Below are 21,071 nucleotides of genomic sequence, written 5' to 3'. Positions count from 1 at the left end.
ATTTGAAATTACAAAGGCACTGAAAAAAATGATTTATGACTATTTGTCACACTTACAGCTATTGTCATGGTCATGTGATCAAAATTCAATATACTTGGCAACTGGTTCATATTTATGACGGTTGCAGTGTAGTGGGGGGGGGTGTATCACGTGATCCCCTTTTGCGACCTCCTGACAAACGAACTCTACAGGGAAGCCAGATTCACTAAGCCACCAGGTGACTAACTTAACAACTGCAGTGATTGGCTTAACAACAGTGGCAAGAAAGGTGGTAAAATGGGGCAAAACTCACTTAACAACTGTTTCACTTAGCAACATGAATTCTGGGCACAATTGTAGTTGTAATTTTGAGTACTACCTGTAATAGGATTTGAAAACCCTCTTTAAAATCTGTCCCCTTTTCTCCTACTTATGCCCAAGAAAATCAAGGTAGAAAAACCTGGAGTATCTTTCTCACATGTTCTGATCTTCCTGGACTTTGCTGTTGTTTTAGTCCCGTAACGGCGAACCTGGTGCGTGCCGACCAGTTGATTTTTGGGCCTTCTGGGACATCCAGAAGTAGAGAAAGAGGCTGTTTCCTGCCTTCTGAGGGCCTGGGGTGATGGTGGGGAAGGCTGTTTTCGCCCTCCCCAGGCTCCTAGAGAGGCTCTGGAGCCTGGGGAGAGCAAAAGATGGGCCTTCCGGTCCCACCGGAAATCAGCAAATGGGCTGTTTCTGGCCTCTGGAGGGCCTCCAGGGTGTGGGGAAGGCCATTTTCGGGGCACATAGAATTATGGGTGTGGGCACGTGCATGCATGACCCCCCGCGCTCCCTCTACTTTTGGCACACAATGGCAAAATGGTTAGCCATCACTGTTTTAGTCCATTGTATCATCTTTAAAATTTACCACTGATAGATAAGTCCAATTAATTTTATGTTCTGCATAACGTAATCTGATTTTCCTTCCTGGGTTTTATTATGTACAGGTAGTCCTTGACTTATTACTGTAATTGAGCTCAAAATTTCTGTTGCTAAGCGAGAAAGTTTAAGAGTTTTTTAATGACTTTTCTTGCCACAGTTGTTAAGAGAGTCACTGCCATTGTTAAGTTAGTCACACGGTTGCTAAGTGAATCAGGCTTCCCCATTGACTTTGCTTGTCAGATCTTTAAAAGGGGCTCATGTGACCCTGGGACACTGCGACCGTCATAAATACGAGTCTGTTGCCAAGTGTCTGAATTTTGATCATGTGACCATGGAGATACTGCAATGGTCGTACGTGTCATAAGTCATGTTTTAGTGTCATGTTTGTAACTCGAACGGTCACTAAATGAACAGCTGTAAGTTGAACAGTACCTGTGCTGTTTTTTAAACACAAAAAAATCTATTCCTCCTCAACACAGCATAACACCACAATGTTGCTTTTGTCATCAGGCTGGCAACCAGAAGGAAAAAAATCCATATTGTTTTCTCTTTACAAAAATGATTTGCCATGCTTTTTTTGGGGGGGGGGGGAGAGGAGGGAGATTTTTCTTCCCAATTTCTTGTTCTAGTCCAGAGATCTCCAAACTTGGTAACTTTGAAACTTGTGGACTTCAACTCCCAGAATTCCCCAGATAGAAAGACAGCATGGCTGGCTGAGAATTCTGGGAGTTAAAGTCCATAAATCTTAAAGCTGCGTTGTTGGCTGGGGAATTCTGGGAGTCTAAGTCCACAAGTCTTAAAGATACTTACTGACTGAGGAATTCTGGGAGTTGAAGTCCACTGAGAATTCTGGGAGTTGAAGTCCTCAAGTCTTAAAACTACCAAGTTTGCAGACCTCTGTGCGAGTCCAAAGCAGAACACCATTTCCTGGTGGTCTCCCCTCCTGTTGCTAACCAGAACCCACCCTGGTTCAAGATCAGCCCCCAACCACGGGAGGCCATCCGCGGTGGACCCCAAGGAAGACTGCAGGTTGAAAGATCAGGATGACAAAACCACGAGCCGGAGCAGCCCGTTTTTCGAGATTAAAAATAAAATAAATAAATCATATTTTTTTCGGTCCTGCAAAAACAGAAAAGAAGAAAAAAAAGGATACTTACTGTTTGGAGGATGCAAGTCGATTTTGTGTCTAGCGGTAAATAGATTGTGTAAATATTGCGGCAAAGGATTTGGTTGCCCACAAAACTGAGAAAAGCCAGAGGAATGACTCAGCCAGACACGACAATTAAAATGAAAAGCCGGAGGTAAAAATGTTACTTTCCACCTCATTTTCACTCCCTTCCTTCTTTGTAGCCCCAAGCTATGAAAACATCTCTGCTCAATCTTTTATTTTTTTTTATTTTTTGCTGAAATGAAAAAGAAAAAAAAATTAACTAAAAGATGTTAAGAGATTTGGGTCTCAGCCAGCCTGTTGACAGAGCTCTGACACGCTTTTAATGACTCTGAATTGGGTAGCTGTTGCCCAAACATTCCTGAGATGGTTGGATTTAATCACCCATCCCTTCTTCTAAATTATTTTCTTTGCCTCATTAATTTTCAGGTTCCTTCTGGGACGTCTGGGGAGGGAGGGGAAAAATGTAATTTTTGTCTCTTTGGGTGCCTGGGAAAACAAACAAACAGATGTGGGTCGTCCCCCCCTTCCATTAGGATTGCATGGAATAGTGCAGTGGTTTGATAGTTTAGAGGTATGTGTGAAAGAGAGAGGGAGGGAGGGAGAGAGAGAGAGAGAGGGAGGGAGAGGGAGGGAGGGAAGGAGGGAGGGAGATGAGTGGATAGATGATAGATAGATAGATAGATAGATAGATAGATAGATAGATAGATAGATAGATAATATAGATGATAAATGGAGGGAGGGAGGAACGGGGAGAGAGATAATATTATTTATTTATTTATTATTTATTTATTTATTTAATTTGTATGCCGCCCCTCTCCGAAGACTCAGGGCGGCTCACAATGCATTTAAAATCATTATAAAAACATTTAAGAATTAAAAACATTAAAAACTCATTCACACCATTCATGGCCGGATCTCGCCAGATCGCAAGAGCGAGATCAACAGCCTCAGGCCTGCCGGAAGAGCCAGGTCTTCACCGCTTTCCGGAAGGCCAATAGGGTGGGGATGGTCCGGATCTCAGGAGGTAATTGGTTCCAGAGAGCTGGGGCAGCCACAGAGAAGGCCCACCCCTGCGGGCCCGCCAGCCGGCATTGTTTAGCTGACGGGACCCGGAGGTATAGATAGATATAGATAATAGATAGCTAGATGAATGGAGAGAGGGAGGGAAAGAGGGAGAAATAATACATAGATAATAAATAGAAGATAGATAGATAGATAGATAGATAGATAGATAGATAGATGGATGGATGGATGGATGGATGGATGGATGGATGGATGGATGATTGGATGGATGGATGGATGGACGGACAGATACAGAAAGAAATAATAGCAAGATAGATGATAAATGGAGAGAGGGAGGGAGAGAGATAATAGAGAGATTGATAGCTAGATGAAAGGAAGGAGGGAAAGAGGGAGAAATAATAGAGACATAGATGATAAGATAGATGGATGGATGGATATATAGAGAGAGATAATAGTAAGATAGATGATAGATAATAAATGGAGGGAGGGAGGAAGGGATGGGGAGAGAGATCATAGAGAGATAGCTAGATAGAAAGAAATAATAGAGAGGCATACATGATGGAAGAGAGAGAGAGGGGGGAGGGAGGGAGGGAGAGAGAGAAGTGATATTGGGGTGATGAGCATCTCCGGGAGCAAAGATTTCTGCCCAATTTTGCACGGGTGACAAACCAAAATTCAAACTCTATGGCTGAACCCCGACAGGTGACTCCTAGGTCTGTTTCTCTTCAATCCATGGGACCCAAAGGGTTTTTTAAAACCCCAGTTAGACCCCCTCTCTATGCTTGGTCTCCAGGAGAGTGTGTATATGTATGTGTGCAGAACGTCAGCTCTGCCTTTTTCACTATGCAAATTTGGGTGTGCGGCAATTCACAATTCCGAGCTGATCTGCTTTACGGAAAGCGAGGAATTCCTTGGGGGGGCACTCTAAACCTTGCTGGAAAAAAAAAAAGAAAGAAAAGAAAAGAAAAAAGAAATTAAATTAAAATTAAACCCCCTTCCCTTTGCGACGTGGCCTTCCAGCTCGGCATCCCTCAAGGTCCATAATGGTGTAATTGAGGCGGTTAGTCTGGACTCTGGTGTGATATTGTGCGGACATGAATGAAGCTGGCTACTCCAGGCTGGGACGCACTGCGAGGATCTGCCGGGCTCTATTCAGGCTGTGGCTAATCTGTTTCATTGCTCCTCGCCCCTCAAATTCCTGGCCCAGTGGTGGGTTTTTCTCTGGGTTTTGTTACTGTTTCTTAAAGACCTCGGCGGGCTGCCGGGCCTGAAAGGAATCAAATTATTAAAGATTTTGTGGAAAATCCAAGGAGAATGGAACCTATTCTATAAGAAGGATGGCATTGTGTCTCCGGAGGGGAAGGTTCTCAGCTGCTCTTTGCGGCGTGGTGTTCGAGTTGGTTTTTGTGGCTTTAACCCTTTCGAAAGGAAGAAAATGATATTTAGCTGAGCACAAAATGTGCTCTTCCTGCCCCCTTTCTTTCTGTTTTTCTTTCTTTCTTTCTTTCTCTCTTTCTTTCTCTCTTTCTTTCCTTTCGTTTTTCTCCCTTTCTTCCTAACTTCCTCCCTACATTTCTCCCTCTCCTTGTTTATTTATCTATTTTTTCCTTCCTCCCTTCCTCCCTCCTTTCTTTTTTCTTCTTTCCTTCCTCCCTCCCATCCTTCTGTTTCCTTCCATCCTTTTTTCTTTTTTGATCTTTCTTTCTAACTTTCCCCTTCCTTCCTTTTTTCCTCCTTTCCTGTTCCTTCCTTCCTTCCCTCCTGCATTCCTTCCTCCCTTTTTCTCTCCATCCATCCCTCCCTTTCCTTTTTTCTTTCTTTTCAATTCTCGCTTTCTCTTTCCTTCCTTCTTCCGTTTTTCTTTCTTTCTCTTCCTTCCTTTCTTTCATCGTAAGGGTTTTTTTTTATCACTCCATGCTCAGCTGCCTATCCATTCACCTTATTAATTTTTTTTCAACACCCAACAGAAATTTGGATCCCCTGGATATTTTCCTTTCAAAGCTGGCCCAAAGGGATGTAAGATGAAGAACCGAACTAGTAACCAGGATGGCAAAGGCTGAGGGGATACGATGGGCAGGAAGGAAGAGGGATCAAGCCAAGCCCAAGATAATTAATTGTTTCTTCCAGTCACCTTGATGCACTGTTTAATCTAAACTTCAGCGGGAAAATTACCCAGGCCAATCTCTTAGGAATTAACAGACTAACAACAGTTAGAAGGGAACTTGGAGGTCTTCTAGTCCAACCCCCTGCTCAAGCAGGAGACCCATTTCAGACAAATGGTTGTCCAACCTCTTCTTTAAAACCCCCAGTGATGGAGCACCGATAACTTCTGGAGGCAAGTCCTTCCACTGATTAATTGTTTTCACAGGAACAATTTCTGTCAGGAAATTTCTCCTTAATTGTAGGTTGCTTCTCTCCTTGATTAGTTTTCATCAGGGGTGAAATCCAGCAGGTTCTGAACAGGTTCTGGAGAACCGGTAGCGGAAATTTTGAGTAGTTCGGAGAACCGGCAAATGCCACCTCTGGCTGGCCCCAGAGTGGGGTGGGAATGGAGATTTTGCAGTATCCTTCTCCTGCCACGCCCACCAAGCCACGCCCACCAAGCCACACCCACCAAGCCACACCACGCCCACCAAACCACGCCCACAGAACCAGTAATAAAAAAAATTTGGATTTCACCACTGGTTTCCATCCATTGCTTTTTCTCTTACTTTAAGGTGCTTAAGGTTGACCCCCTCTTCTTTGTGGCAGCCCTTCAAATATTGGAAGAATGCTATTATATCTCCTCTAGCACTTCTTTTCACTAGACTAGAGATACTGAATTCCTGTAACCATTCTTCATATGTTTTAGCCTCCAGCCCTAATCATCTTTGTGGCTCTTCTCGGCACTCTTTCTAGAGTCTCAACATCTTTTTTATACGATGGTGTCCAAAAGTGGATGCAAATATTCCAAGTGTGGCCTTATTACCAAGGCTTAATAAAGTGGTATTAAATCTTCACGTGATCTTGATTCTATCCCTCTGTTGATGCAGCCGAGGACAGCGTGGGTTGAATGCAGTGGGTTCAGCTCGGTCCAGCTGTTCTTGCCATCTCTTTCTTAGAGACCATTGAGGGCCATCTCAGATGCCAGAGTTGGCGCCATGAGCTCGTTCTCTGTTTCACATCCTGCTGTTTGAGGAAACAATGTCAAGCTAACCCACCTGCCGAGCAGATAACAACATGTTAACATCGGTTAAGAAGCCAGGCTGGGCGGTGGAAGGGATTCCCGCGAATTTGCATGGAGACTCTGGGGATGGGGCCAGGGGCCACGGCCAGGCGCTTTGTGTGGCAGGCAACACAATTTCATGGCCCGTGATTGTTGGTGGTGCGGGGTGGGAGGTGGATTCACACAAAGGCTGGTTTTTCTCAGGGGAGCCGTGCAAAATCCACCGGTGCTTTTTTTTGTGTGTGTGTGCAAAGCATTGCAAACAGAGGGGAAAAAAATATCCGCAAATACAGGAAGTCCTTGACTTACAACGTTTAGTGATGGTTCAAAGGTACAACAGCAATGGGGGAAAAAAGAAATGGCTCATGACCCTTTTTCCAAATGTACGTTGTGGCATCTCCAAGGTCACACGATCAAAATTCAGATGCTTGGGAACTGACGCATATTTATGACGGATGCAGTGTCCCAGGGTCATGCAATCATCTTTGGCCAGAAGCAAAGTCAAAGAGGAAACTGGATTCGCTTAACAACCGTGTGGCTGAGTTTACAACTGCAGTGATTCACTTAACAACAGTGGCAAGAAAGGTCGTACCATAGGGCAACTAACAACTGTCTTGGTTAGCAACAAAAATTTTGGGCTCAATTGTAGTCGGACGTCGAGGACTGGATGAAAAGCCCTTCTCTCGTCCTGAGACGGGATAACCCAACCGGAGCACAAATCAAAGCATCAGACGGCTCGTCTCTTTAAAGTCTGGGAGGATTAAAGAGAGAAGGAATTTTTTTTTTAAAAAAAAGCACAACCAAGGTTTGTGCTTTGCCTTAACCACAGAAAAAAATATCTCTCCCCGAACAACAAAATAAAAGAAAGGAAGAAAGAGCGAGCAAGAAAGAACATCTTACATTTGGAGCCATAATCGTAAAGCGCGGGATTAGGAAGAAAATTTCACTTACCACATCTGTCAGCCAAACGGCAAAAAGGCAGGTTTTAATTGCCGGGATCTTCCTGCATCTGTTTGGATTGTTGAAAAGGAACAGAAGGATCCCTGCTCAAAGAAAAGCCTCTTCTGACACTTGGAGGTTGCCTGTTGCAAAAAAGGAAAATAGCTTTTTTTTGTCAGCTAAAGCAATTCATATTCTCTCTCTCTCTCTCTCTCTCTCTCTCTCTCTCTCTCTCTCTCTCTCTCTCTCTCTCTCCCTCTCCATAGTCCTTCTCCTCCTCCTCCTCTAACCCAACTCTCTTCTTTTGCTGATGATGTTACCTAGTTGGGTCATGAAACATTTGCAACAAAACTACCAAGCTCTGAGTGCATCAAGGACCCCACAGTTCAATCCTTAACTACAGATATTTTTTTGACTCTGAGTGCCAACACTCCTAAACTCATGTTGCCCCCTTCTTCTGAGTGCTGATATTGATCAGCAAAGTTTTGTTGCTGTGACTGCTGGTTTCAACTGTCCAGTCTATTGTGTATCTCAGCAATCCCTTTCAAAGGTCTCCAGTGCACAATTCCATCAAATCTTGCTTAAAGATTTGTTGGCAAAGCCACCCAATGAATCTCCTCTTTAGACCCAATTGAGGGGTAGGGGGGGGACATCAAGTGTCATGAACCTCAAACTTCATGAAACCTAATCCTAACCATTTTAGGTAGCTTGTGGAACTTCAAGCTTCATGAAACTCATAGGTTTTCAGGTTTCATGAACCATAGCCCCAATCATCTTAGGTGGTTAGAGAAACCTGAAGTTTCATGAACCTCAAAGAACCTCAAGTTTTATGAATCCTAACCCTAACCATCTTAGGTAGTTTGAGGAACCTCAACTTTCATGAATTAGCAGAAGCATCAGGGGCAAAATTCTAAAAAAATGGGAAGGATCTTAGAGGAACTCATCAGGAATTGGGTGTAGAATGCCAAACTTCTAGAAGACAAAGGAAAATTGAAGGATATATGGAATTTGAGAAAGAGTTGGTTGAAACCCTGAGGAGAGGAATTCCATCTAAATGAGGACATGTTACTGCAAGCATTATGCTACTTGACTATTTTAAATCAGATTTAATTTGGAGAAACCATTTGGAGAGGTTCTGTGGTTGCTAGAATGGCAAATAAATGGTACACTAAATTATGACCAAGCTCTGGGGGAAGCTATGGGGCGTCTCTCCCCTGCCACAATGGCTTCCTTCCACAAATGAAAATATTTGGGGCTAGACTCGAGTTTCAAAAGGATCTTGACAGACTTTAACACTGGGGCCTATCCAACAAAATGCAATTTGTTGTTGAGAAAAGTAAGGTTTTACATTCAGGCAGGAAAAAACAAGTGCTCAGGTATAAAACAGGGAGTACTTGGCTCGATAACAGAAATTGTGAGAGGGATCTTGGAGTCCTAATGGTCAACCACTGAAATATGAGCCAGCAGTGTGCTACAGCTGCCAAAAAAGCCAAACCAGTTCTAGGCTGCATCAACAGAGGGACAGAATCAAGTTCACATGAAGTGTTAATGCCACTTTATGATGCCTTGGTAAGGCCACACTTGGAATATTGCATCCAGTTTTGGTCACCACAATACAAAAAAGATGTGGAGACTCTAGAAAGAGTGCAGAGAAGAGCAACCAAGAGGATGAGGGGACTGGAGGCTAAAACATATGAAGAACAGTTGCAGGAACTGGGTATGTCTAGTTGAATGAAGAGAAGGACTAGGGGAGACATGATAGCAGTCTTCCAATATCTCAGGGGCTGCCACAAAGAAGAGGGAGTCAAGCTATTCTCCAAAGCACCTGAAGGCAGGACAAGAAGCAACAGATGGAAACTAATAAAGGAGAGAAGCAACTTAGAACTAAGGAGGAACAGTGGAACTGTTAACCAGTGGAACTGCTTGCCACCAGAAGTTGTGAATGTTCCAACACCGTAAGTTTTTAAGAAGAGATTGGACAGCCATTTGTCTGAAATGCTGTAGGGTTTCCTGCCTAAGCAGGGAGTTGGACTAGAGGTCCCTTCCACATCTGTTATTTTGTTACACAATGGTTAATTGGAACTCACTTCCTATTTTTTTTTCGCTACTTTGCTTTTATGTTTTAATTTTATTTTGGGTGTATTTTAATACAACTATTCGTGTAGCAATCATTTGAAGTCACAACATCACTGAAAAAAGTGACTTACAACTAGTCCTCGCACTTACAACTGATGCAGCGTTCCCATGGTCACGAGATCAAAATTTGAATGCTTGGCAACCAGTGTGTATTTACAACCGTTGCAGCATCCTGGGGTTGTGTGATCACCATTTGCAACCTTCCCAGATGACTTCCAGCAAGCAAAGTCAATAGGGGAAGCCAGATTCACTTACCGACTGCACAATTCACTTAACAACTGCAATAATTCGCTTAACAACCATGGTTATAAAAGGGGCACAACTATTTATCGCAACCCTGCTTAGCAATGAAAATTCTGGTTGCCACTGTTTATAAATGCAGGTACACCTCGGTTTACCACCACAACTGAGCGCAAAATATTCTGTTGTTAAACGAGATGTTTGTTAAGTCAATTTTGCCCCATTTTAGAAAACTTTCTTCCCACATTTGTTAAGTGAATTCCTGGAGATGTTAAGTTAGTCACATGGTCGTTAAGCGAATCTGGCTTCCCCCTTGACTTTGCTTGTCAGAAGGTCACAAAAGGGGACCACGTGACCCCAGGACACTGCAACTGTCATAAATAGGAGTCAGTTGCCAAGCGTCTGAATATTGAACACGTGACTGCAGGGAGGCTGAAACAGTTGTAAGTGTGAAAAACGGTCATCAGTCACTTTTTTCAGTGCTGTTTTAATGTTGAACAGTCACTAAATGAACCGATGTAAGTGGAGGACTACCTGTCTTGTGCACCTTTGCACACTGGAAGGAAGGGCAGACTCTGAACCTGCCTTTGCAAAGAGGAAGCAGAACAGGCCTCAGGCTTGCAAATTCTGCCGGTGGTATCTATGTGAGTTCGACAATTGTGCGTTTCCAACACAAGATTTGGAAGAACCAAGCCAAGCCAGGCTCCAGGGAAACTGCCTGGTGAATTCATGCTGTGGTTCCTAAGGAAATGCATTGTTTTGCTCTGTTTAATAGTCCATCAACGAAGTCTGAGGCCTTATCCTGTGGCCGGTTATTTATTTATTTATTCTTTTTAATCCACTGCAGTTCAATTTGTTGGGAAGGCTAAATTGCCATCTGTTTCCTCCAACTTTGGCCAATTTTATTCCTGAAAAGGGTTTAAATGCTGAAGGGTTTAATGCTAACATAAAGTTGGTTTCGGGTTAGAATAAACACTCTGAAGCACCTTTATCAGAGTTGGAAGGGAACTTGGAGGTCTTCTAGTTCAACCCTCTTCCTTCAAGAAGGAAACCTTCTATCATTTAAGATATTTTATAAATTACAGTTCAGAGTAGGATGAGCCGAAGGCTATTGGATCCAGCCATATGGGGAGTTCTCGACTTACGACCACAATTCAGCCCACAATTTCAATTTGTAAGCAAGATGGTGGCTATGTGAGTTTTGCCCCAATTTACGACTTCTCTTGTTGTTAAGTGAATCTGGCTGATGATTTTGATTATCAGAAGGTCGCAAAAGCGGATCACATGACCCCGGGACATTGCAACCATCATAAATATGAACCAATTGCCGAGTGCCCGAATTTGGATCCTGTGACCACTGGGAGGCTGCAACGGTCGTAACTGTGAAAAAATGGTCACAAGTCGCTTTTCTCATTGCCGTTGTAACTTTAAATGGTCACTAAATGAACTGTAGTAAGTCGAGGACTGAAAAAAATTCTGCTGTGTCTAAAGATGTCAGCAGGGTTGGGTCAAAAAAGTCAAGATGGCGGCCACAGGTGTGGAGGAAGCTTTGCCTGTTTCAACTCGCTTGTGGCCACTAACTCGAGTTACATGTAGTCCTGGTCTTACAACCAGTTGTTTAGTGACTGTGACTCACATTTATGACAATTATGTAGCATCTTGGGGTCATGTGATTGTGATTTGCATCCTTTCCCATCTGGCTTCTGACACGCAATTTAGGAAGCCAGATTTGCTTAATGATCAAATATTTCACTTAATGACCATGGTAAAAATCATCATAAAATTGGGTACAATCACGTGATGGCTTGCTTAACAATTGCTAAAATTGCTTAGCAACTAAAATTCTGGTCCCAAATGTGGCTGTAACTTGTGCACTACCTGTATTAGAAACGTATAGATAAATCCTGGATTAACAACAAACACATCACCTGTCCAAACACTTCAACTATGCTATTGCAGGATTCTCTAAATTGGTATTTCTGCACCTTAGCATATTTAAGATAGGTGGCTTCAACTCCCAGAATTCCCGAGGCAACCATGATAGATAGACAAGCCATATTTACACACCAATCAATAGGGACAATAAAAAAGGTAAGAACAAAAAAAAAAACAACAACCAGAAAACAACTCTCCAACAGCCAGTTGCTAGATAAGCGGGGATTAATACCAGACAAACAATCCAGCAGAAAACAACATCCTAATCACAGAATTACCAAGAAGAAAACATGCAATGTGATGCCTAGGGAATTCTGGGAGTTGGTCCACTCATCTTAAAACATGCTGGCTGGGGAATTCTGGCAGTTGAAGTCCACCCATCTGAAATCAAACTGGCTGAGGAATTCTGGGTGTTGGAGTCCATATCTCTTATAGCTTACTGGTTGGGGAATTCTGGGAGTTGAAGTCCACTCGTTAAAGTTGCCAAGATTGAGAATCCCTGCTCTCAATAAATCCTCCCCATCCCAAATTCCACCACGCAGCCCCCACACCCCATTATCTTCACCTGCACCTTGCTTCCAACAGCTCATCTCCTGGGGTGGCGGCCTCTGCATTGCAAGACAGCCATGATCTCATCCTCCACTCGTGGCTTGTCTCTCTCTCTCTCTGTCTGTCTCTCTCTCAATTCTTTAAACCCGAGAGAGGCCAAAGGGGTTGAATAGGTACCCTTGTCAATTAGAGAAACAGCAAGCAGAAAGGCACAAGGGAGACCCTTGTTGGCTCATGCAACAGGTCATCTCGGGGATCTTCAACCATCTCACCCTCACCACCTGAACTTATTACAGAGGAATTCCACCTTGCGATTCGGCTAATTTCTGGTGGGGTGGGGCCACTGGTTGGGAGACCCCTTGCTAGGACCTTCAACTGTGTTTTTCGGGGGAGGGGGGAGGAAGACATGAAAGAAGAAGACGTTATTGAGAAGACTTCAAAGGGAGGATGACGTTCCTCCCAGATGTGAATAATTGCTGGGTCAGTGTTTTAATCACAGGTGAGCCAGCCTTATAGGGAAAATATACCTGTGACGGTGAGGGAGGGGGCGGGGGAGACTTGGGAAGGGTTGGCAAAAATGCATCGGGGGGGGAGAGAGGAACCACCGAGGCCCCCCAAACAAGGCTTTGATATGGTACGGAGGGTCTACAAGCCCAAGAAATGTATTTTGTGAGGTATGATGGAAACCGTGAGTCAGCCTCTCTTTTTTATTAATAAGGACTCCTTGACCCCTATAATTGAAGAGGGCAATTTAATCAGAGAGGGCAGGAGGGGATGAAGAGAAGACATTTAGAATTGGGCCCTTCTTTGATTTCATGATAACCTGTGGGTCCTCCTCTACCCTGATCCCAGACTTGAGTCGTCTCATCCTAAGGTGGTCGGGCGTTTGCGTGGCTGGTTGACTAGAGGGCCTGTACGTGGATTTGGAAGCAGGCTCCCATTAAAGGTGGAGGGGAACATGTGATTCCCTCTGTTGGGTGATGCTACCGTCTCTGGTTGGTGGGAAGAAGAGGCCCACCATGGCCAAGGTTGTCCTTCTGCAGGACAAAATGTCCACAAATGAATTTGGTGTTCCCTGAGCTTGGAGGTTCTTCTTGCAAGATCTTTCATGACCCAACTAAGGAACATCATCAGTGCTAGAAGGGAGAGGGATCTGCAGAGAGGGGGAGGGGGAGGAGGAGGATTGTGGGGTCCTTGGTGCTCTCTGAAGTTGATTTGTTTGGTTGCAGATTTTTCATCAACCAAGTAGGTAGCATCATCATGTATCATCAACATGAATGGTGTCCCAGGACATTAAAAACCCCTGCCAAAATCCCCCTTACTTGACAAATATGTGACACCTTGGATGGAGAAAGGAAGGAAGGAAGGAAGGAAGGAAGGAAGGAAGGGAGGGAGGGAGGGAGGGAGGGAGGGAGGAAGGAAGGAAGGAAGGAAGGAAGGAAGGAAGGAAGGAAGGGAGGAAGGAAGGAAGGAAGGAAGGAAGAAGGAGAGAGAGAAAGGGGGGAGGGAGGGAGGGGGGAGAGGGTGAGGGAAAGAGAGAGAGAAAGAAAACACATCCAGAAGTAGCAGACACAAGACAGATGGATCGTCAAGAGACTCAGTTGCTTCTGTCCTCTGTTTTCAAGGCTCAGCATCAGTTGTCTTTGGGTGGGATTACCTTTTCTCTCTCTCTTTTCTTTCCATAAACATGACCGTGTCATTTTTACAGCGTAAAGGACTCCAATTCAGGAATCTGTTAACTCTCTAGGGCAGTCTTCCAATTACCTGCTATCTTCCCCCCCACTTTTTTTTCTTTTCTTCCCTTCCTATTTTCCTTTCCTTTCCCTTCCTTTCTTTTCCTTTCCTTCTCTCCATTACTCCTTCCTTCCTTTTCAACCCTTCCTCTTCCTTCTTTCTTTCCTTCCTTCCTTCCCTTTTTCTGTCTTTCTTTTCAACACTCTGTCTTTCTCTTCCTTCCTCCCTCCTTTCCTTTCCTCCCTCGCTCCCTCCCTTCTTCTTCATTACTCTCCCTTCCCTTCTCTTTGCACCCTGTTTTCACTGCCATTGTAACCTCAAATGGGTATTAAATGTTGTAATTCAAGGACTATCTGTATTATTTATTAAATATAAGCAGCTGCCCTTCTCATGTTGGGACTCCCCCCCACCTCTCCAATCAGAACAGGCAATGCCTGATCCATTGGGGGTGGGGGCTGAGTAGACCAGGCCCCAAAACCAGTCCTTTCATCTTCCCTGTTTGCCAGCTGGGAAGATGTTTTCCTCCCCTCTGGACCACAAAAGGACCACAAAAAGCTCCATTGCAAAAGCTGCAGTAATGATGCATTTGGACCTCAGCCCCTTGGATAAACAGTGATTTGCCCTCTGCCAGCTTCTAAATTGCTGTTTATAACCAAAACAGACCGCAAACTGGGGAAAAGCAGAACTGCAACCTAAGCAAGGTGATTTGACACCCTTCAGAAAAATCTCTCGCCCCATGGCAAGAGGGATAAGTCACTCTTGGCGGTGAATCACGTAATGCCCAGATGATTGCAACCACCATCTCTGGGGGCAGATCTGGACAAAAACGGACTCTCTTCCTGGGTAGAAGGGCAGTAGAAGGGAAGAGGTGGGGACAAAGTGCTTGTGTTTGTTTATTTATTTATTATTTATTTATTTATGATTACATTTATAAATCACCCCACTGGCCAAAAATGTCCACCTGGTTGCAAAGGGAATTCTGGATGCTTGGTGAAGAATTTGCTGGTTAAATTATATTTCTTTTTATTTATTTCTTGAATGAATATGCTGCCCCTCGAGAATTCCCCAGCCGGAGTGCTTTAAGAGGGGTGGACTTCAATTCCCAGAATTCCCCAGTCAGCAGACTTTAAGAGGGGTGGATGCAGAGGTGAAATCCACTTATCTTTACTACTGGTTTGCAAATGTGAGCGCGCGCGCGCGCCTTGCGGAGGATCAAAAACGGGACATGATGACATCTGGGCGGGTGGGTGGAGCCTCCCACTGCCAGCACTACTGGTTCACCTGAGCTGGATAGAACTGGCTGCATTTCACCACTGGGTTGACTTCAACTCCCAGGTTTCCCCATCCAGCATGATTGAGGGGTGGACTTTGACTCCCAGAATTCCCCAGCCAGAGTGCTTTAAGAGGAGTGGACTTCAATTCCCAGGATTCCTTAGCCAGTATTCAGCGCTGTTGCAACTTCAAACTTGGCTAAACAGTGGTTCTAAATTAAGGACTGCTTGTGTTTTCATTTGTTTACTTTTAGATTCATGAGCGCTGGCTGGGTGACTTTGGGCCAATCACCAGGAGTCAGTGAGTTCTAGTCCCATCTGAAGCAGGAAAGCCACTGGGTGACTTGGGCAACTCCTCTCTCTCTCACTCAGCCCAGCCTTTCTTAGAAGATAGTTGTGTTTAGGAAAAGAGGAGGAGGAAGAGGCATTAGGTGTATTCAGCTCTTTGAGTCATTAAAAAAATAATAATAAAGGTAGGATATACAGTAAGTATAAATAAACAAATAAATAAATATTGCCTTCCTTCTTTTCCTGTGCAGGTCCCTACTTGGTGGTCTCCTTTCCACGTGGATTGTTCTTTGGAGCATTTTCGGCCCAAAAATCCTTTTCTGTTCCTCACAGGACTGATGAGCTGTCTCTTAACGGAGCTGCCTGACAGCCTCCTCAGAGAAGGTGACTGATGAAGATGTCGCTTTGGTTTTTCATCAAATTTTGCATCCCTGGGGATGCAGAGGTGTGAAGATTATCAGCTTCCAGGCTGAGTGGGCAAACAAGGATGTGTGAGAATTGCCCAATAAAACATCAATTGTTAGGAAGACCTACAAGGGCAGCAAAGAGAATTCCCAATTTTGAGGAGGAGATAGACCAATGTCCCTTGCACGTTCCCCACCCGCCCCAGGAAAATCCCCAAGGAGTTATACTTCTGGACAGAGATTTTTTAAAAATCTGTATATTTATTCAGTTTATTTGTGGCTGATCTCCATTAACAGATGGCTTACAGCATCCTAGAAACAAAACATCAGAAAATCTTCTCTTTTCTTCTCTCTCTTTCCCTTCCCTTCTCTTTGCTTCTTATCTTCTCTTTTCCTTCCCTGTTCTCTTCTCTCTTTAATTTCTAGATTGGTTTTTCTCCTTGATTAGTCTCCATCCATTGCTTCTTGTCCAACCTTCAGGGGTTTTGGAGAATAGCTTGATGTCCTCTTTTCTGTGGCAGTCACTGAGATACTGGAAGACTGCTATCATGTCTCCCCTAGTCCTTCTTTTCATTAAACTAGACATGCCCAATTCCTGCAACCATTCTTTGTATGTTTTAGCCTCCAGTCCCCTAATCATCTTGGTTGCTCTTCTCTGCACTCTTTCTAGGGTCTCAACATCTTTTTTGCATTGTGGCGACCAAAACTGAATGCAGGATTTCAAATCCAAATATGGTCTTACCAAGTCATTACAGAATAGTATTAGCACTTCACATGAACTTGATTCTGTCCCTCTGTTAATGCAGCCTAGGATTGTGTTGGCCATTTTGGGGGCTGCAGCACATGGCTGGCTCATATTTAAAGAGAAACTGGAAAGCATTTGATCAGCTGATTGCATCTTCTACCTGTCCAGCCCTCCTGCTTGTTTAGGACCTTTTTGGGGTCTGCTCTTGGGAAACCAAGTCAGTGAACGTCATTATCGCCTGTGGTTCCTTGATCATATGTTTCTTCTTGGCTTTGTCTGGATCCTCCTTTTATTAACGGGGGAACGCATGACCTAAGAGGCTAATTCTAGTGTTGGCAAACATCAAATGGACTCTCTTGCTCCATCTCGACCCCCATCTCCCCTTCCCCCAAAAGCTTTGGCAAATGTCCCCTGCTAAGCACCTCCGAAATTACCAGGTTCACAAGTTGACTCGGCATGTGGAGAAGCCTTCTCTTTGATCCCCCAGATCTGGCAGCCTGCCACTCACAGTAAGTGATTGATGGCAAACCAGAGGGGTGTTAGATCCCCTCCGATCTCTTTTGAACTTGTAGGTGCTGCTAAGCCGGGAAGATAATTAACCTTAATTAACCTTCGGGGTTGACGTGAGTCATGAAGACTTGTCTTGGAAGGACAAGAAGAGCAAGAAAAAGAAGAAGAAGGTGAAACTTAGTTGTAGCTTTTCAACTTCATTTCGGTTTTTGAGTCTTGTTATTATGTTCGCTTTGCAGAATCAGAATGATGGTGTCCAGCGGGTTGATCTGACCCTGGGTTGCGTTGACAGTCTACCAAATCAATGATATAGGTGAGGAGATAAACAGAGAATTCGTCAAATCTGCAGACAATACCAAGCTATCAGGCATAGCCAACACCCAAAAAGATAGGCTCAAGATACAGAAGGACAGACCTGAACACTGGGCCCTATATAACAAAATGCAATTCAATGGTGAGAAAAGTAAGGTTCTACATTTAGGCAAGAAAAACCAAATGCACAGGTACAGTATATGTAGTACCTGGCACAACAGCACAGACTGCGAGAGGGACCTTGGAATCTTAGTGGACAATCAGTTAAAGATGAGCCAGCAGTGTGCTGCAGCAGCCAAAAAAGCCAGTGCGTTTTTAGTCTGCATTAATAGAGGGATAGACAAGGAGGAAGGGGAGAAGGAGAAAAGAGATGACAAGGTGGAGAAAGTTGAAAAGGATAAGAACCTGGAGGGGAAGAAGAAGGAAGAAGGCAGGTAGGGAGAGAAGGAGGAGACAGAGAAGGAGACAAAGGAAAAAGAAGAAGATGGAGAAGGAGGAGAAGGGGAAGGAGAATTACAAGAAGGTGGGGAAGGAGGAGACAGATAAGGAAAAGGAGGAGGAGATGGGGAAGATAGACAAGAAGTATGGCGGGGGTGGGGGTGGGGGGGAAGGAAGCATCAGCTCCTGAAAGTAAGCTGTTTCCAGATACTAAGTCATATAAAGACACCAGAAATCTCACAGCCTGCCTTGCTGTATTCCCTTCTCCCATCCAGACCTTTTCTCCCCTTTCCCACCCACCCCGGAACCGCTTCTCTTTTGCATGTCTGCGACAGCTTCTCCGAGCCTCATAAACCTCAGCCCTTACCCCAAAGATAAAGGGAAGGTGACAAACGGAACTTCCCGTCACTCCCCCCCCCCCTTGAGCCCAGTCATTGACAGCTGGGTGCCAAGGCTGGGCTCAGCAGCTGCCCAGACAGACAGACGGGCAGGCGGGCAAACCCCATATCAGCAAAGGGGAAAAGACATGGGACCCTTCCTCTTCTGGGGCGTTTGGGCTTTCTTGGGCATCTGTTTTATATTTCCAAACAGAAATGATGAGAAGCAGGTTCCCCCCCCCCACCCCCGAACTTCAAAAAGGGAAGGCCGCTTCTTATCTGCATAGGTGGGAATGGTTGGGAGAAAGAGAGAGAGAGAGACTATCTGAATAAGGAAGTTTATAAAGTTATCCTTAATATGTCCCTAATGTGTAGGAGAGGAAGATCTTTAAATGCCAAGAGACATTTCCAGGTTTTTCAGAAGTATTCTTAGGGAGGGAGAGAGGAAGGGGAAAAGGAAAGAAAGGAAGAAGGAAAGGAAGAAAGGAAGAAGGAAGAGAGGAAGGAAGGGAAAAAAGGAAGAAGAAAGAAAAAGGATGGAGGAAAAATGAAAGGAAGGTATGAAGAAGAAAAAAAAGAAAGAAAAAAGGAAGGAGGAAATCAAGGAAGGAATGATGGGGAAGAAGGAAGGGAAAAAATGAGAAAGGAAGGAAGGAAGGAAGGGAAAAAGGAAAGAAGGGAAGGGGAAGATGGAGATCTGGTCTTCTTTTCCATCTATCCAGCCAGGATGGGAAGAGTCTATCCTGTCTATAATTGTAACTCCAGCATCTCATGGAAAAAGGAGGGAGATTCTGAAGATGGTGATTGGCCAGCCAGCAGCCAATGGCATGCATTTTCCACCTCCCTTGTAAGATGCAGGGACCACTCCTAGGAATCTCATCAATGATAGATCAAAGGTAGTCTGGTCACGGGTGGTTGCAGCATCCCAGGGTCACGTGATCCCCATTGGCAAACTTCCCAGCCGGTTTCCCACAAGCGAAGCCAATGGAAAAAGCCAGATTCATTTACCAACTGCACGATTCACTTAACTGTAGTGATGTGCTTAACAATCACGTCGTAAATACATGCCGGTTGCCAAGCACCTGAATTTTGCTCACCTGACCCCAGGGATGCTGTGAGAGTCATAAGTGGGAGGACTAGTTGTAAGCCACTTTTTTTCAGCCCCATCGTAACTTTGAATGTTCTCTAAATGAATGGTCAGAAGTCAAGGTCTCCTTGTTCTCCAGTGAAGGATATTTAGCTAGTTTTTAAATCTCTCTGTCTCTCTCTCCTCTTTCTCTCTCTCTGCCTTCTTCACAACCTGGATACTCTATTTATTTATTTATTTATTTATTTTAATAAAACCAAATAAAAGCTCAGCTTAATTGTTTTTCTCTCTCTCTCTCTCTTCCCTCTCTCCGTCACACCTGACTAGCTTGCAGGCACAAAGATTCCACTTCTTGCTGGGTTTGTACCTTTCTGCGTTGGCTGGACCACCTGGGAAATAACAAGCGCCTTGACTGGTGAAGCGTGAAGGGCCTCTTGAGAACCCCGAGGCAGGGACTACAACTCCCAACACTCTCAGCCTGCACTGTGTAAGAAGTCTTCTCCTTCTTCTTCTTCTCCTCCTCCTCCTCCACCACCCCCACCTTCTTCCTTCTCTCCTTATCCTCCTCCACCTTTCTCCTCCTTCTCTCCTTCCTCTCCTCCTCCTTTCTTCCTCTCCTTCTCTTCCTTTCTCCTTCACCTCCTCCTTTTCCTCCTTCTTCTCCTTATCCTTCCCCACCTCCTCCTCCTCTCCACAAACCCCTCTTCCTTCTAGCACTGATAATATTCCCTGGTTAGGTCACGAAACATCTTCAACAAATCACCAAGTGCAAAGAGCACCAAAGACCCCCATAGTTCAACCCAGGTATTTGGTTCTGTTGGAAATTGGATTGTGCACACCTGCCATGCTCTCAGGGCTGGTGTTTTGATCAAATCCTGGCTAGCAAACTCATGGTTTGTGGACCACATGAGAAACATGCAACATCAACTCAGGAGAACCTCCAGAGATTGAAAATGGACTGAAACTGGGCAGTCAGCACATATATATATATATATATATACACACACGTGCCTGGCAATTTCCATTGGGGAATAATAGTAAGAGTATTAACCAGAAATATAGGTAGTCCACGACTTACGACCATTGAGCCCAAAACCTATGTTGCTAAGTGGGACAGTTGCCCCATTTTATGATCTTTCTTGTCACTGTTGTTAAAGTCATTCGCTGCAGTTGTTAAGTTAGTAGCAGGGTTGTGAAGCAAATCTGGTTTCCCCCACTGACTCTGCTTGCAAAAGGAAATTACACTGCAACCATCATAAATATGAGTCTGATTTTTGATCATGTGACCATGGAGAGGCTGCAACGGTCGTAAGTATGAAAAATGATCCCAAGTCTCTTTTTTCAGTGCTGTTATAACTTCAAACGATCACTAAATGAACTGTTGTAAATTGAGGACTACCTATAATAAGCAATAATAATCAGTATTTGAAAGCATTGCTTGTTTTGTTTTTGTTGTTTAAATTACAGTTTATTGTCCACTTTGTACATTTTTTTAGGGATTTGATTTCTTCTGGAAGGCTGTGGAGAGCTGGGTTTGTGTTTGTATAAAAAGTGATATCTATAAATAATCTGGAGCTCTGATATGGTCTGGAGAAAGCAGAGTGTCAGAAAAAGCCAAAAATAAATAAATAAATAAATAAAGAGAAGTTACAGATAATCCTCAATTTACAACAGTTCATTTAGTGACACTTCAAAGATAGACCGTTTTTCATACTTATGACCGTTGCAGCATCCTCATGGTTACATGATCAAAAGTTGGACACTTGGCAACTGACTTGTCGCTGTGTCCTGGGGTCACATGATCCCC

General features: G+C 44.2%; 2 long non-coding RNA genes across 3 annotated transcripts in view; both read right to left on the bottom strand.

Moving 5' to 3' along the window:
• The window catches only part of LOC148114393 (uncharacterized), a 35,531-nt gene extending 33,240 nt beyond the window's left edge, over positions 1-2,291 (bottom strand). The window contains exon 1 of the long non-coding RNA XR_015734141.1: positions 2,058-2,291. This is a non-coding gene — a long non-coding RNA (uncharacterized LOC148114393). The remainder of the gene's footprint in view (positions 1-2,057) is intronic.
• A 2,682-nt stretch (positions 2,292-4,973) lies between these two features.
• LOC117680086 (uncharacterized) overlaps positions 4,974-21,071 on the bottom strand; it is a 40,864-nt gene continuing 24,766 nt past the window's right edge. The window contains exons 2-3 of one of the 2 annotated variants that reach the window (XR_004595520.3): positions 7,251-7,381; positions 4,974-7,050 (exon numbers count right to left, since the gene is read on the bottom strand). This is a non-coding gene — a long non-coding RNA (uncharacterized LOC117680086). Of the gene's footprint in view, positions 7,382-21,071 lie in introns of both variants that reach the window. The other variant, XR_015734140.1, reaches the window with a different exon arrangement.

Source organism: Pantherophis guttatus, chromosome 4 (assembly GCF_059756535.1).
Source record: "Pantherophis guttatus breed Tessera chromosome 4, ASM5975653v1, whole genome shotgun sequence".
Taxonomy (NCBI): domain Eukaryota; kingdom Metazoa; phylum Chordata; class Lepidosauria; order Squamata; family Colubridae; genus Pantherophis; species Pantherophis guttatus.
Note: the sequence above shows the minus strand (reverse complement) of the source record. Positions and strands in the feature narration are given on the sequence as shown.